The following is a 6,000-nucleotide window of genomic DNA, read 5'->3' on the forward strand; positions in this document are numbered from 1 at the left end:
GACTTAGAAATGTTTGTATACTTTAGTCGAGAGTGAATATAGATGTTCTTGGTTTTCATACGATCTGAACACCACCAGGGTCAGGTAGATCCACAAAATGGGCCTGAACTTTTTAAGGCTTTAAAACTTTCCCCGAGTGTCGCGTGTAAAATGGCCCTGACAGCCTTCAGCTGTGTATTCTTGTCATAAATTGTATTAGCTCTGAAGCTGTTTGCAGCTTTACATTAATAAGGACCGTCAGCCCACGTGAAACGTGCTGTCTCGTTATGAAACATATCAAAATGACAAATTTGAAATCCTTGGTTTAGAAGAAAGGTAGTGAGGCAGCGTGCAACATATGGCGCCGCGCGTCCAAACCTGGCAACAGGCAATGGATTAACAATGAAGATTTGCTCTAAATGAAACAAAAACCTCTCTTTCTCTCAAAAAAGGCCCGTCATTAAAAGGGCTGCAAGAGCAACCTTCACTTTCATGTGCCCAGGGGACTATATGAGACAAGAGAGGGAGTCCTTTTTTGATTCTTCAGCTGCATTTGGAGAAAGACTGGAAATGCATTGAACTCTTGGATCTTGTCATCCGTGCTTTCCCATATGGCATATGGATCTGGGCGCAGATCGAAGGATGAGACACACACAAAAAAAAGAAAAAGAGTCCCATATGTGTGTCTTTTTCTCTTCATTAGCTCCCAGCGAAACAGAAGTACTTCCTCAGCAGCTTGATTGAAATTAATGTTGTTAAAAATGTCAATACGGACGCAGCTCATTCACTCGGGGACCTGACATCACAGAGAGTTTGACATTGCACAGCGAACAGATTTGAATATGTGGAATAAATGGCATGTTTAAGTTGCCATTCTCTCACTGCTTGTGGTAAAAGAGAAGGTAGGACCTGTCACCCCTCTGCTCTTAAGAACGAGCCCTACGGGGTGGAAGAAATCTCCATGTCGAACTAACCTGACAAGAAACTAAGAAGTGAAGATGCTCTTTACACCCTATATTAAATTCTGAGAATGTACTATGAATTGAACCATGTTTATTTACATATTTATATGAAGCATGTCACCTTAAACCTGCTTCAAGTGAATTTCACACAGTAAAAGCAGTAAGAATAATTTCTGGTACATCGACACCTGGGGGACATTTTTCGCTCCTCGACAACTACAGGCTTCACTGTATTATTTGAGTATCTCTTATTTGAAGCAGGTACAGTGTATGGTTGTTTTATCTCAGTGGAAACAGCTTCCTGCTGTAGCTCGATAATGGCAAGAAAATGCTAAGTCTAAACCAAGCAGCTGCTTCTGGGGATGCTAATATTCCCCCCTACACTCTGTAAGGAGAGGTAATTTTATACTCTAATATGTATTACAAAGATATATTTTATTAAGGATGAGGGAGCTTTGAGTGACAGGTAGACAATATTTTGTCATGTTAATCGCTCAGCTGCACTTAAAGACACTCTAAATGAGTCTGCTGTTCAGTTTTTGTAGCAAGCATCTTTCGTGTTAGCCAAAATTAGCATTCCGCTAATTAGCAGCTAACTAGCTAGCTATCGCTAGTGTTAGATGACAGTTCCCCAGGCAACTCTTACCTCTTCATATAGTCATGCCTAGCTAAAATAGGGTGGTGATAGCAAGGGTTACAAAAAGACTTTAGGTCCTATTGAAGTTTGGTGTAAATGCAGCTTTTTATCTTGACCTCTGTGAACAGTTTTCTAGCTTATGGGCTCAGTCACTCATTTTCGGTCATTTCGGTCAAATAACAAGAAGAAAAGAAAACGAGAAAAGAATGTGTACATATATATTTTTAAATATATATTTATATATATTTATGAATATATTTTGTAGTTTGTGCTGTGTGTGTATTGTTAACTACAGCCTAGTTGTTGTTATGGTTGGATGTTTTGTTGCTGACTGAAATCGCCACTTAGGTGGTTTCTGAAGTTTTGAGCAAACCTGACATTTGCAAGTTTAAACATTTATGACCTCCACCAATCAGAGAAATCGCTGTTTCAACTCAGGACAGTAAGATAGAGTAATTATTTTCTACAACTCCACAAATAAAATAAATAAAATGCTATAGCTCGAAGCAAGTCTGCCTTGGATGGTTACAACTTTTTATGAGAGGAATTTTACAACCCGAACTTCACCGTCGAGCTCTATTTTACCAAGCTAATTGATGACATCTGCGGCGGCATCTTTTAAAACCAAAACAATAAGCAGAAAGAGGGAAAAATGAAAAAAATGCTAGGTATACCTTAGGGATGATCTTCTCTTCTTCACCCCCGTTACATGTTTTTACGTTACACATTACACAATGGCTCAATGTCATTTGAGCCATTGTTTACCTAAGAATATGAAACTAAGCAGCTTTCAGAGACATTACATGTTAATACTTGTAGCTTTTTAAAGTACAATTCTTCCGAAGATTTTGAGGAATACATTTCCTGCTGTGGTTTATAAGGTGGAAGCCCCCAAAACTTTAGGATTCAGCTACTTAGGTTCAATCCATTAATCCCACAGCTCTATTCCCACCGCAGTGACCCCTCCCTCTGTTAGCCTGAAACAAAGTACCCATTGTACCAATGCCCTCATTCTCCCTGCAAAACCAACACCCTCATAAGGATTTTCCTATCCCAACCCCTTCTAACCTAAATGTTAAATTAGTCACATCCAGCCGTAACTGAAAATCAGCGTATATATGGATTTATTTTACCTGCCAAACACCACTTATCTAAGTCGTAAAATTGCATTTGACCTTATTATCTGCACAAAGCACTTAAAAGTTACTTGTGCTGTTATTGCATTTTGTCCTCTGAGTTTTTCTATTTTGACTTTCAGTTGCTGAAGCTGCTGTAAACTTTTAATTTTGGGCCCTTTTTGTTGGAAAGCAGAAGCTCTCACTTGACATTTGAGGAAATTAGGTGGGTTGCTTGCTGCCGTCATCATGTGGGCATCTTTATTCACAGATGTTTCACTCACTTAGACCTATAACAGCTTCAGAGGCCCGACAGGAAATTCCAGTTTCCTAAACTCATTCGGTTATGACAGCATTTTCTGCGCAGAAAGGCACAATTTTTTTCTCCCATAGACGGTGTCGGTTTGCACATGCCCCCTCACCCTCACCCCCCCTTGACCCTTTTTGCCTACGTCCTGAGAGGGATGGGCATAAATCTGCTGTTACCTTGAAGGTGTTGACACTGGGCCCAGCACCAGTGAATTGCGCTGCTGCCTCAATTAGCCGCTCAGGATCTTGTGTCAGAGCCATGAGGACAAGAGCGGTGATGTGATACCCTGCAGCTGAAGCTCTGTCACTTACCTGGTTGCTTTATAGTGTGCCTTAACATATCGTGTGCCCGCAACATGCTAACACATACATGCTCTCATCTCTTTTTACATGGATCCGGCAGAAATGTGACCACGGCGGGTGAGGCGGTGGGTGGTGGGGGAGGCCTCTGCAGGTCCTCGACTCTTCCTTAGGTCAGGAATGTACTTCTCTAACCAGGCCTAACAGGAGGTGGGAGGGGGGAGAGAAAAAGTTACAGCTGATGTGATGTTAGATATTCTCTGGAAACTAGCTGTTGCCAGCAGGATTAAGGTTAAGGAGCATTCTGGTGCTAGATCTCCGCTTAGGGGCGTCTTGTAGCTCGGAAGGAGTAGTGTCGGCAGAAGGGGGCGAGTGTTCCTCCCCGTTACCCCCTAGCCACCCTCCTCCAACTGCCATCTGATGTGAGGTAACATGTGAGGGCGAGCTTCCATCTGTCCACGGTATACGCTAGCAGAAGGTGCAGCTAATGAGGCTTGATTTGCTGCTGCACCTGCCTCCAATCTGGGGGGCGATGGTAGTGGTGGTGGTTGAGTGTGAGGTTTTGTATGAGTGTGTGTGTGTATACTGGGGATGCTCTATCTCACCAGCCTCCACTCGTCTTCCACCCGCCCCCTCTCCCCCTCTAGGTGTAATCATTGGTTAGCTTGTATGGGAGCGCCTGCAGGTTGATGGACCCTGGGAATTCATTAGGAAGTAGGTGAGGCCTTGGGTTGAAAGGGCCTTTTGACCTGCCTCCAAACACCCTCACATTACAAAGCAGAGGACGATTCAAAGGGAGAGAGGAGTCAGCCAACTTGTCGATGCGCCTTCCCTGCTATCACGCTAGCCCGTCTTTTGTTAAAATAAAACATTTTGACTCTCACACTGTTGCTGTTTTTTTTCCCCCTTCACAAAATCGATTTATTCAGACACAACTCGAGCGCCAGTTGAGTTGTTGCTTCAGAATTAAAAGCAAATTGAGGTTGATGAAATGCAACCAAAAACAGGATCTTTCTTTGGTAGCTGCGGATGAGATTGTTTTCCTTCCCAGATGGTGTTAGGGGGAGGTGTTATGTCCACATGTTAAATGCAGCATGTTTATCCCCCTTCCCTGTTCCCTGTCACAGATACCATTTGATACAAGAGCTCTTCAGGGGCCAGTTATTCCAGGCCATTGAATCCAGATCAAAACCAGCCCTGAATTTTTCTTTTTTTGGGGGTGGGGGGGGGGACTCTGTTTTCAGCTCCTCTTTTCTTTTCTATCACTTCTTCGCTGCTACTTCCCCGGCTCGGTATTGCAAGGCCACAAATATGACCACCTCTCTTGGGTCGACTTGTCATGCAAAACATGTAATTGTAAAAAGTTTTTCTAAATATGTTGTTTTTGGCAGTAAATTTCAGACACGGTGGGAAAGCGAGGGGGAATTCTGCACCCTGCGGTTCGATGTAAGTATTTTGGACGGGGAAAGGACACAGAGAAAACCAAAGAGAAAGAGCTTGTTGCCCCGAGGCGGCACTTATAACTGGTAGCAAAGCCATCACTGGGAAACCGTCTTTGGAAGCGGCGTGAATAATCGACGGGATGATGTCATTGCCGACAAAAAGCTGTGTGCCACTTTAGATTATTTTCAAATTAGCTCCTCCATTCAGAAAGGACTTATACGTGGAGGCCCAAATTAGAACTCACATATTAATGACTGACCTGGAAAGACTGGTAATGCTTAACATATTCACTTTTCATTTGGAGATTAGAGATAACACTCACAATCGCCAAACATCCTGGGAATCGACTCAAGGATGTTCTTAGAGCTAATATTTTAACTTTCACCTTCTCTCACATGAGCGTGCTCGAGACTGTGAAGGAGATCCTTGACTGGCATTAGAGCCGTTTTCATCAAAACTTTAAGGCCGTATTTTAAGTCGCCTGACAGCGAAACAAAACAGTATGGACTCGATAATGGTACTTGAGCCCTGCAGCCACTCCATAAATTGCATTTTAAACTCATCCCCTCTTTGAAACCTCTAAAAAAAGACGTCAGAGTTGAGAGCTGTTATAAATCAGAGCTTCGTCACCAAACGAGACGAGAGCTGAGATAAATCCAAGTCCTGTGCTTAAATTATGAGCCAGCTCCATGGGAAAAGAGTTTATGCTGCGAATCTGAGAATGCTGATCATCCCATCGGGCTCATTTGTTTACTTTTAAATTCCCTCTTTTGTGGGTTTGGAATTAGAGCAATGTTTGTGCTTGCACTGGCCAAGGGGGAAATCACTTGAGATGTGATTAGGAAAATGGATACTGCCCTCTTCTGGCAGCAGCAGTGATCACTTCTAGAGAGAACAGTAATTTTATTGAATATCAGTGTAAGCTGGCATTAAAGTTGCATCTTATAATTACAGCAATGATCAGTGCAGCGCAGAACGAATCACCAGCGCAAAAATGGGGATGTTAAACTACTTATTTGAGCATTTGTAGTACTCACTGATAGTGAAATGTAACTGTTAGTGTTGTTTCTCCATAGTTTTATCTGATTACACAGAGATCGTTTTTACAATTCACATAAGACTTTGGAGGGCAGGCCATCGGGCTCCAACCAGGTAACTGTCCAAAGCTTTTAATGACCACTGCAAATCATTCATTACAGCGAGGTATAAATCCCATATGTTTCCTCTGCCTCGCTCTTGTGTGTAACGGTGCTCC

This window comes from Neolamprologus brichardi, chromosome 3, assembly GCF_056152115.1.
Source record: "Neolamprologus brichardi isolate AB-2024 chromosome 3, ASM5615211v1, whole genome shotgun sequence".
Lineage (NCBI taxonomy): Eukaryota > Metazoa > Chordata > Actinopteri > Cichliformes > Cichlidae > Neolamprologus > Neolamprologus brichardi.